Raw genomic sequence first — 12,610 nt, 5'->3', positions numbered from 1 at the left:
TTAAGGGGTTCTGCAAGCCGGAATTCAAATGAAAATGAAAATGAGGAGAAGAAGAAGCCCAAGAATGGCCAAGCGATGCATTCTTGGGGCGGCAAAAATTTATGATGATTTCTATTATTTGGCTGAGAATGCTGGTCTCACCGTCGTCCTCCAAGATAAGTGTGAACAGTACCTTCTTCTCACTAACACCTTTGTGCAAAACTTTCATATTTATCCTAGGAAATCACCACCCACGGTAAAGTTTTATTTATATGATGAGCATAAGGAGATGATGCTTTATGATTTTTGCAAGGTTTGCAAATTACCTTATGAGGGCAGCGTCAGTGAACCACGTCCTAGAGATGGAAGATTTTATTACTGAAACTACTATAGGGGAAGAGAGAGGGGTGTCGGAAGCGAGAGTGGCTAGCTTACATTTTCTTGTTTTACGCTATTACTCATTATTTGCGGGGAGATGTCTGATTGGTCATGGGGAGACTGGAGGCCTTAGTGCCCCCGACCTTGCTATTTTGAACCATGCTTTATATTGTGATAGAACTTTTAGTTTGGGCGCCATTGTTTCTCGTCGGTTAAACACAAACCGCATGAAGGGTCCCATCTTTGGAGTCATTTATGCCTCCTTCCTTGCTAGACGCTTTAAGATACCCATTAGGCATGATGATGAGGAGGAGATGCTACTACCCACTAAATATTTGAACTATAATAGTATGGTAGCGCACGATTTTATTAAGAAGGATAAGGACAAGAAACTCCTCTACAACCTAGTATCTAGTCAGGGTATTTGTGATACTATTGCTCTGCCTGCTTCTAATTTGTTCGATATTCATTTAGGGAGGTAAACCATTATGCCCGAGGATATCTACAGATTTTGGGGTCTTTCACAACCCCCAGCACCTGAGCTAGCACCAGTTCCTGATCCATATCAGGACCCCATTTTTCAGTGGGAGCCACAGGAGCTCGCGAACCATTGGAACCCTTAGGACCCTCCGGAGTATCGAGGAGAGGGTTATTTCGAGCCGTGGCTCTAGACCAACTTAGGCCAAAAGCCTAAGCTTGGGGGAGTATGTATCTCTCACCGACATTACATTCATGTTCACACACTCATTCCAGTTGTCGTTGTTCATACTTTTTCATTGTATTCTCCATGCTAGTTTATTTTTCTTGCTTTCTTCTTGTGTGTTTGAAAAACTTTTAGAAAATCCAAAAAAATAGTTCTTGCTTCTTTTTAGTTTTTCTTTCTATGTTCGTTTAGTAGTAGTATTAAAAGAAAACCCCAAAAGATTTCTCATACTTCTTTTGCTTGTTGGGAGTTTTCCCGTGTAAAGAGTTTTTCTCATTCTTGGTTTTGCTTTCTTCAGAAAAACAAAAAGTCCAAAAATATTTCAGTGTGTTTCTTTGAGATTCTTTTCTTTCCTTTCTTTAGGTCATAAGGAGAAGACCACGATGAAAATGTTGAGTGGCTCTCATATGCATTATTCTTGATCTAACAGAGAGACCATATTACCTTGTATTCTCCTTTGAATAAATATTTGCATATTACAGGTTAGTCCAATGCATGTGAACTCTTATTATTACCCACACCATTCGATCATGCAACTGAAAGGCAATAATGACGATATATGATGAAATGATTGAGATGGAGAAAAGCTGGTACGAAGTCGACCTACTTTGTTTTTGTAAATATGTGTAGCTCATCATTCTTGATTCAGCCCATTATGAATGAAACATGTTTGCAATGACAATTAGAGATTATAGTTACTCATGCCATGCATGCTTAATTAGCTAGGAGTTGATAATGATTTACCTTGCGTGCCAACATGCTTTTAAAATAGTTGTGACGAAGTATGATAGGATGGTATCCTCCTTTGAATGATTTAAGTGGCTTGACTTGGCACATGTTCACGCATGTAGTTGGAACAAAAATAATATAGCCTCCATGATATTTATGTTCATGGTGATTTATATCCTGCTCATGCTTGCACTCAATGTTGGTTAATATCAATGCATGTTTATGACCGTTGTTGCTCTCTAGTTGGTCGCTCCTCAATCTTTTGCTAGCCTTCACTTGTACTAAGAGGGAATACTGCTTGTGCATCCATTTCCTTAAACCCAAAGTTGTTCCATATGAGTCCACCACACCTACCTATATGCGGTATTTACCCGTCGTTCCAAGTAAATTTGTATGTGCCAAACTCTAAACCTTCAAATAATAATTTGTTCTGTATGCCCGAATTGCTCATGTAGCGATTGGGGGTTGTCAGTATCTTCCATGCTAGGTGGGTTATTCTCACGATGAGTGTTTATTCACTTGTCATTCATGAGAAAGTGGCTAGTATTCGGGATGCCCAGTTCCATGCTCTAAATCAAATCAAAATATAAATATCAAACAAAACTCCCCCAGGACTGTTGTTGGTATGGACGGTACCCATGGATTTGGTTAGCCGTGGAGTGTGATTGTTGATGGAGGGGGAGTAAAAACTTTACCATTCTATTTGGGAACCGCCTATAATGTATATAGCATGGAAGATACCGAGATCTCTTGGTTGTTATGTTGACAATGAAACTGTACCACTCAAAATGATATTCATCTTTGTTTTAAAAGCTCGAGCTCTAGCACCTCTGCAAATCCCTGCTTCCCTCTGCGAAGGGCATATCTATTTACTTTTATTGCTGAGTCATCATCCTCTTATAAAAAGCACCAGTTAGAGAGCACCACTGTAATTTATATGCTTTGCTATTAATTGATATTGAGTATGCACTACTGCAGGATGCTGCTAACGCGACACTACGATCAGAGACCTTTCGATGAAACTGTGTGCAATGCAATAATCGAAAATGGTGGTGTAAAAACCGTCAAAAAAGGTTCAAAACATTTGCGATGACGGATGCATCAAACATGGTTCAGATTTTAGTTGCGTGTGCGATGCAGGCCATACAATTCAATTCAATTAACTGTTTGCGATGAGGCAGAGCAAAAGAAACGGGCAGCCAAATGAAGGTGTGTGCGATATACAACATACGGTTCACTCTGATGAACTGTTTGTGATTAGGCAACACAAAACAAACAGTCAGCCAGATCAAGGTATGTGCGATATACGGCTTATGTTTCACTTGGATGAACTATTTGCGTTGAGCCAAGAGAACAGAAATGATTCATTATAACAAGATGTGTGTGATACGCGACAAACAGGTCTGTAATCAGAAATGTGTGCGAAGAACGATAATAAAACAGACGATTGCTGCTAATAAGTGATGTCTACTACACAACCTTCTTCTTGTAGACGTTGTTGGGCCTCCAAGTGCAGAGGTTTGTAGGACAGTAGCAAATTTCCCTCAAGTGGATGACCTAAGGTTTATCAATCCGTGGGAGGCGTAGGATGAAGATGGTCTCTCTAAAATAACCCTGCAACCAAATAACAAAGAGTCTCTTGTGTCCCCAACACACCTAATACAATGGTAAAAGTTATAGGTGCACTAGTTCGGCAAAGAGATGGTGATACAAGTGCAATATGGATAGTAGATAAAGGTTTTTGTAATCTGAAAATATAAAAACAGCAAGGTAACTAATGATAAAAGTGAGCACAAACGGTATTGCAATGCTAGGAAACAAGGCCTAGGGTTCATACTTTCACTAGTGCAAGTTCTCTCAACAATAATAACATAATTGGATCATATAAATATCCCTCAATATTCAACAAAGAGTCACTCCAAATTCACTAATGGCGGAGAAAAAACGAAGAGATTATTGTAGGGTACGAAACCACCTTAAAGTTATCCTTTCTGATCGATCTATTCAAGAGTCCGTAGTAAAATAATACGAAGCTATTCTTTCCATTCAATCTATCATAGAGTTCGTACTAGAATAACACCTTAAGACACAAATCAACCAAAACCCTAATGTCACCGAGATACTCCAATGTCACCTCAAGTATCCATGGGTATGATTATACGATATGCATCACACAATCTCAGATTCATCTATTCAACCAACACAAAAAAACTTCAAAGAGTGCCCCAAAGTTTCTACCGGAGAGTCAAGACGAAAATGTGTGCCAACCCCTATGCTTAAGTTCTTGAGGTCTCGGAACTCGCAAGTCGATCACCAAAACATACATCAAGTGGATCACGTGATATCCCATTGTCACCACAGATAAGAACATGCAAGACATACATCAAGTGTTCTCAAATCCTTAAATACTCAATCCGATAAGATAACTTCAAAGGGAAAACTCAATTCATCACAAGAGAGTAGAGGGGGAGAAACATCATAAGATCCAACTATAATAGCAAAGCTCGCGATACATCAAGATCGTACCACCTCAAGAACACGAGAGAGAGAGAGAGATCAAACACATAGCTACTAGTGCATACCCTCAGCCCGAGGGTGAACTACTCCCTCCTCGTCATGGAGAGCGCCAGGAGGATGAAGATGGCCACCGGAGAGGGATTCCCCCCCCCCCTCCGGCAGGGTGCCGGAACGGGTCTAGATTGGTTTTTGGTGGCTACAGAGGCTTATGGCGGCGGAACTCCCGATCTATTTTGTTCCTCGATGTTTCTAGGGTATATTGATATATATAGGCGAAAGAAGTCGGTCAGGGGAGCCACGAGGGGCCCATGAGGGGGGCGCCCAGGGGGTAGGGAGCGCCTCCCTACCTCGTGGCTTCCTTGAAGCTTCCCTGACGTCTACTCCAAGTCTCCTGGATTGCTCCCGTTCCAAAAATAACTCTCCCGAAGGTTTCATTCCGTTTGGACTCCGTTTGATATTCCTTTTCTTCGAAACACTGAAATAGGCAAGAAAACAACAATTTGGGTTGGGCCTCCGGTTAATAGGTTAGTCCCAAAAATAATATAAAAGTGTTTAGTAAAGCCCATAAACATCCAAAACAGATAATATAATAGCATGAATACTTCATAAATTATAGATACGTTGGAGACATATCAGCATCCCCAAGCTTAATTCCTGCTCGTCCTCGAGTAGGTAAATGATAAAAGAAAGAATTTATGAAGTGTGAATGCTAGCAGGTGCACAAGTTTGATCAATGATAATTTCAATCACCTTTTCTAGCATCATTATATATCATAACAGTAGCTCAACTCATAGGACTTCTCAGGATCAAGTAACAATCTATTCACATGTTAAAGTATAGATCATAAACTTTCTTTAAAACTAACAAACCATGTTATTAGTCATCAAACAATTACAATTCATCTTCTTTTCAGGAAGGGTCAATGTCAGAGCTTTGATTCAGTAAACTTCACATACTCAACTATCATTTAGTCTTTCACAATTGCTAACACTGATGTGATATTTATGGGTTCAAAGTTTTAATCAGACACAGAGAAAGATAGGGGCTTATAGATTCACATCCCAACCTTTTACCTCAAGGGTAATGTCAACAATAATAGTTCATGATGCCTTACATCCAATTGGATATATATATCAGGATCTTTCCAACATAATGTGCTTGCCAAAGGATAAAATGTAAAAAGTAAAGGTGAAGATCACCATGACTCTTGCATAAGGTATAAAACAAGAATAAACGATAGGCCCTTCATAGAGGGAAGCAGAGATTGTCATGCGCTTTTATAGTTAGATGCACAAAATCTTAATGCGAAAGAACGTCACTTTATATTGCCACCTGTGATAGGGACCTTTATTATGCAGTCCGTCGCTTTTATTGCTTCCACATCACAAGATCGTATAAAGCTTATTTTCTCCACACTAATAGATCATACATATTTAGAGAGCAATTTTTATTGCATGCACCGATGACAACTTGCTTGAAGGATCTTACTCAATCCATAGGTAGGTATGGTGGACTCTCATGGCAATACTGGTTTAAGGGATGTTTGGAAGCACAAGTAGTATCTCTACTTGGTGCAAATAATTTGGCTAGCATGAGGGGGAAAGGCAAGCTCATCATGTTGAATGATCCATGACAATATACTTTATTTCAGATATAAGAAATCATGACCCATTACATTGTCTTCCTTGTCTAACATCAACCTTTTAACATGTCATATTTTAATGAGTGCTCACAATTACAAAAGATGTCCAAGATAGTATATTTATATGTGAAATCTCTCTTCCCTCAATATTATTTCATGAATTGTTCAAGTAACCAATACAATGTTTGCTAACCTTCAATAAATTTACCACCTCTACTTCTTATATGTGAAGTCGTTACTCCCTATGGGATAAGCATATGAAACATATATAATTTCAGATTTATTATATTTAATTCATTCAACCATTTACTCATAGGATATATGTGAAGCACGTGAATGAATAACAAACTACTCCGAAAGATATAAGTGAAGATCAATGAGTAGTTAAATAATTATTTAGCTATGTGAAGACTCTCCCATTTAATAATTTCAGATCTTGATATTTTATTCAAATAACAAACAAAACAAAATAAAATGACATTCTAAGAATAGCAAACATCACGTGAAGAAGCATAAACTTAGGATCAACAGAAACTAACCGATAGTTGTCGAAGAAGAAAGGTGGGATGCCAACCGGGGCATCCCCAAGCTTACACGCTGGAGACTTCTTGAAATATTATCTTGGGATGCCTTGGGCATCCCCAAGCTTGAGATTTTGTGTCTCCTTAATTCCTCTCATATCACGGTCTCCCTAAATCTCAAAAGCTTCATCCACACTAAACACAACAAGGACTCGTGAGATAAGTTAGTATAAACCAATGCAAAAACCTTATCATACTCTACTGTAGCAAATCACTAAAATTATTATTCAACATTTCATACTAAATGCCTCTGCATATTTGATAGTCCTATCCTAAAATAGAATCATTAAAGAAGCAAACATATGCAAACAATACAAACATAACATCAATCTGCCTAAACAGGACAGTCTGTAAAGAATGCAGCAATATCCATACTTCCCTAGCTCCAAAAATTATGAAAGGAAATTAACACTGTAGTAAATTTATCATAGCTTATTATGCAAAAGTTTTCAACATTTTATCACATTCTGACTTTTTTAGGGAATTTTTGCAACAGCGGTAAACTTTCTGTTTTCAAACAGCAACATGTAGACTTGTAAAATAGGCATAGTAAAGGCTATCAATGCCCCCTTTATTGAAATAAAAGATGCAAAACATTGTTATAAATAACATCAAGCAAATCCTAACAAAATAAATTGACGCTCCAAGCAAAACACATATCATGTGGTGAATAAAAATATAGCTCCAAGTAAAGTTACCGATGAACGAAGACGAAAGAGGGGATGCCTTCTGGGGCCTCCCCAAGCTTAGCCTCTTGGTTGTCCTTGAATATTTCCTTGGGGTGCCTTGGTCATCCCCCAAGCTTAGGATCTTGGCACTCCTTATTCCATAATCCATCGAATCTTTACCCAAAACTTGAAAATTCATAACACAAAACTTAACAGAAAACTTGTAAGCTCTGTTAGTATAAGAAAATAAATCACCATTTAGGTACTGTTGTGAACTCATTATAAATTCATATTGGTGTAATATCTACTGTATTCCAACTCATCTATGGTTCGTACCCTCCGATACTACTGATAGATTCATCAAAATAAGCAAACAACACATAGAAAACAGAATCTGTCAAAAACAGAACAGTCTGTAGTAATCTGGATCAAACGTATACTTCTGGAACCCCAAAAATTCTAAAACAAATTTCTGGACGTGAGGAATTTATATATAAATCATCTGCAGAAAGAATCAACTAAGTAGGACTCTCCAGTAAAATATAGCAGCAAATCACGTGAGTGCTAAAGTTTCTGTTTTTTACAGCAAGATCACAAAGACTTTCCCCAAGTCTCCCCAAAGGTTCTACTTGGCACAAACACTAATTAAAACATAAAACCACATCTAACCAGAGGATATATAGATTATTTATTGCTAAACATGAGAAAAAAGCAAAGAACAAACATAAAATTGGGTTGCCTCCCAACAAGCGCTAACATTTAACGCCCCTAGCTAGGCATGATGATTTCAATGATCCTCACATAAAAGATAAGAATTGAAATATAAAGAGAGCATCATGAAGAATATGACTAGCACATTTAAGTCTAACCCACTTCCTATGCATAGGTATTTTGTGAGCAAACAACTTATGGGAACAATAATCAACTAGCATAGGAAGGCAAAGCAAGCATAACTTCAAAACTTTAAGTACATAGAGAGGAAACTTGATATTATTGGAATTCCTACAAGCATATATTCCTCCCTCATAATAATTTTCAGTAGCTTCATGAATGAATTCAAAAATATAACTATCACATAAATCATTCTTTTCATGATCTACAAGCATAGAAATTTTATTACTCTCCACATAAGCAAAATTCTTCTCATTCGGAATAGTGGGAGTATAATAAGAAACTCGAATACTATAAATTGTTTCCATATTAAAAGAGTAATGTTCAGAAAAGGGGTAATCATAATCATGAAAAGCTTTATAAATATAATCATCTCTACTTTTTATAGCATAAGTATCATCACAAGAATCATCATAAATAGGAGGCATGCTATCATCATAATCAATTTGCTCATCAAAACTTGGGAGACTAAAAATATCATCTTCATTAAACATAGCATCTCCAAGCTTGGGACAAACATTAATTGCATAAAATACATTCTCAAACATGTCATTCTCATCAAACATAGCATCCCCAAGCTTGGGCCTTTTCATATCATAAGCATAATCACTCTCATCATTCATAGAATGGATAGCACCAATGGTATAGCAATTATCATCATCACAATGAGCAATAGGAGCAACATCATTTGGGAGGGATACCTTTCTAACTTTGCTTCTCTGTCTTTTCTTTTTCTTCTTCACATCATGTGTGGGTTTAACCCGCTTTTTGAGCTCCTTATTAATGCGATTGGTTGAATAGAAGGCTCCTCCTCTGTGACGCCCGGATAATTAAGCTACAGTAAACCTCTGTTAATGAGGCCACGTCACCACGGTTACTATTCCTAATCTCGCGTTAATTCGAAACCGGTTCGAATTCAAATTCAAAATCAAGCAAATAATAAAAGTTTTTAAATATTAAAACTAAAATGTTTGGAGTGAGCCAAATAATGCATAGGTAATTATGGTGGAGAAACCACACTTTTATAAAATGTGTAATTACTGTAAAATGAGTAGAACAGTATCTAAAACTAATAATTAAATGCTTTTTATAATATATAAAATATTAAACTAATTTATCTGTGAGCCCAGGTTATTGTGGCAGTAGAATAAGTAGTAACATTATTTTCGGAACTAAATTTATATATTATAAAATTAAAGTAAAGTGTGTCTAAAATAAAATAGAAAATAATAAATAAAAGGGAAGGAAAACAAACAAACAAGAAAAAGGAAAGGAGAAATCCCCCCTGTTCACATAAGCCCAGTACTAACACTGTACCAGGCCGAACCCAACTGTCCGGCCTTTTCCCCTACCTCTCGCAGGGGAGAGGCAGAGCTGTGCGTGCCAGCCATCCATGGCTCCAGGGCCATGTGCCGGCCATCCGCACCCTCCCTCGGCCTACTAAGGCGTTCCCCAGAAACCCTAGCTCACCCTCATTCATTCCCCCCTCGATCCCCATCGTCCCCCCTCTCCTCTGGCTCGATTTTGAGCTCGCAAGCTCATGCGGTCACCGCTGCCTCACCGTCGTTGACGCGTCCACCATCCTCCGGCGTACGGGAGCACATCCTGGAGGTTCGCCACGCTCTACCGCGTCTGTTCAGGGCATTGGAATGAGGCGGGGAGCTGTGTAGCCAACGCAGTCTTCGTCTTCTTCGTCCGGTCGTCGCCGTCTCGCCATCACCACCGCCTCTCCGGTCCACCCCGACCCTCCCCGAGCGTGCCAATGGTCTCGAGGTGAGCAACTCCTCCGGATCTCTCCTTTCCCCGCTTTGATTCGGTCGTTGTTTGCCATCCCCGAGCACATCCGGTCTCGCACGTACGCGTACATACGTGCGTGCGTGAGCTGCTGCTGCTTAACTGCTATCTTTAGCTGCTGTGTACTGCCAGCGCGCGCCCGTCCCTGGCCCTACCTCGGCCTGCAGCTAGTCGCCGGCCATCTCCTAGCGCCACCTCGGAGCCGCCCGCGCCCATCGTTGCCATGCTCCAGTGCCGCCGTCGCTGCTGCCCCGCATCCACTCGCCGCTGCTGCTCACCGTGGCCTGTGCCTGCTGGCCGTGCATGCCCTAGAGTGCCCCACTTGCTTTCCCCCGCTTCCCCCGAGTAGTGCCTCCCTTGGCCAACGCCATGGCCATGGCCGCCGCACACATGCGTGCGTGTGTGCCATCCGCATGACGCCGGCTAGCTCACAGCCGGCCAATTAGTTTAGGAACTAATTGAAGGAAATATGCCCTAGAGGCAATAATAAAGTTATTATTTATTTCCTTATATCATGATAAATGTTTATTATTCCTGCTAGAATTGTATTAACCGGAAACATAATACATGTGTGAATACATAGACAAACATAGTGTCACTAGTATGCCTCTACTTGACTAGCTCGTTGATCGAAGATGGTTAAGTTTCCTAACCATAGACATGAGTTGTCATTTGATTAACGGGATCACATCATTAGGACAATGATGTGATTGACTTGGCCCATTTCATTAGCTTAGCACTTGATCGTTTAGTTTGTTGCTATTGCTTTCTTCATGACTTATACATGTTCCTATGACTATGAGATTATGCAACTCCCGTTTACCGTAGGAACACTTTGTGTGCTACCAAACGTCACAACGCAACTGGGTGATTATAAAGGTGCTCTACAGGTGTCTCTGAAGGTACTTGTTGGGTTGGCGTATTTCGAGATTAGGATTTGTCACTCCGATTGTCGGAGAGGTATCTCTGGGCCCTCTCGGTAATACACATCACATAAGCCTTGCAAGCATTGCAACTAATAACTTAGTTGCGGGATGATGTATTACGGAACGAGTAAAGAGATTTGCCGGTAACGAGATTGAACTAGGTATTGAGATACCGACGATCAAGTCTTAGGCAAGTAACATGCCGATGACAAAGGGAACAACGTATGTTGTTATGCGGTCTGACCGATAAAAGATCTTCGTAGAATATGTGGGAGCCAATATGAGCATCCATGTTCCGCTATTGGTTATTGACCGGAGACGTGTCTCGGTCATGTCTACATTATTCTCGAACCCGTAGGGTCCGCACGCTTAAATGTTACGATGACAGTTTCATTATGAGTTTATATATTTTGATGTACTGAAGGTTGTTTAGAGTCCCAGATATGATCACGGACATGACGAGGAGTCTCGAAATGGTCGAGACGTAAAGATCGATATATTGGACGGCTATATTCAGACACCGGAAGGGTTACCGGAACCCCCCGGGGAAATATTGGGCCTTAGTGGGCCTGAGGGGAGAGAGAGGGCAGCAGCCCTGGAGGTGGCGCGCCCCCTCCCATGGGGAGTCCGAATTGGACTAGGGGAAGGGGGCGCGGCCCCTCTTTCCATCTCCCTCTCCCTCTCTTTCCTTCCCCCTTCCCTCTTCCTAGTTGGACTAGGAAAGGGGAGTCCTACTCCTAGTAGGAGGAGGACTCCCCCCTCCTTGGCGCGCCCCAAGGGCCGGCCGGCCTCTCCCCCTTGCTCCTTTATATACAGGGGCAGGGGGGCACCTCTAGACACACAAGTTGATCTTCATGATCGTTCTCTTAGCCGTGTGCGGTGCCCCCCTCCACCATAATCCTCGATAATATTGTAGCGGTGCTTAGGCGAAGCCCTGCGACGGTAGAACATCAAGATCGTCACCACGCCGTTGTGCTGAACGAACTCTTCCCCGACACTTTGCTGGATCGGAGTCCGGGGATCGTCATCGAGCTGAACGTGTGCTAGAACTCGGTGGTGCCGTAGTTTTGGTGCTTGATCGATCGGGCCGTGAAGACGTATGACTACATCAACTGCGTTGTGCTAATGCTTCCGCTTCCGGTCTACGAGGGTACGTAGACAACACTCTCCCCTCTCGTTGCTATGCATCACCATGATCTTGCATGTGCGTAGGAAAATTTTGAAATTACTACGTTCCCCAACAGTGGCATCCGAGCCTAGGTTTTATGCGTTGATGTTGTGCACGAGTAGAACACAAGTGAGTTGTGGGCGATATAAGTCATACTGCTTACCAGCATGTCATACTTTGGTTCGGCGGTATTGTTGGATGAAGCGACCCGGACCGACATTACGTGTACGCTTACGCGAGACTGGTTCTACCGACGTGCTTTGCACATAGGTGGCTGGCGGGTGTCAGTTTCTCCAACTTTAGTTGAACCAAGTGTGGCTATGCCCGGTCCTTGCGAAGGTTAAAACAGAACCAACTTGACAAACTATCGTTGTGGTTTTGATGCGTAGGTAAGAACGGTTCTTGCTAAGCCCGTAGCAGCCACGTAAAACTTGCAACAACAAAGTAGAGGACGTCTAACTTGTTTTTGCAGGGCATGTTGTGATGTGATATGGTCAAGACATGATGCTAAATTTTATTGTATGAGATGATCATGTTTTGTAACCGAGTTATCGGCAACTGGCAGGAGCCATATGGTTGTCGCTTTATTGTATGCAATGCAATTGCGCTGTAATGCTTTACTTTATCACTAAG

This window comes from Triticum dicoccoides, chromosome 3A, assembly GCF_002162155.2.
Source record: "Triticum dicoccoides isolate Atlit2015 ecotype Zavitan chromosome 3A, WEW_v2.0, whole genome shotgun sequence".
In the NCBI taxonomy this organism is placed as follows: Eukaryota; Viridiplantae; Streptophyta; class Magnoliopsida; order Poales; family Poaceae; genus Triticum; species Triticum dicoccoides.
Note: the sequence above shows the minus strand (reverse complement) of the source record.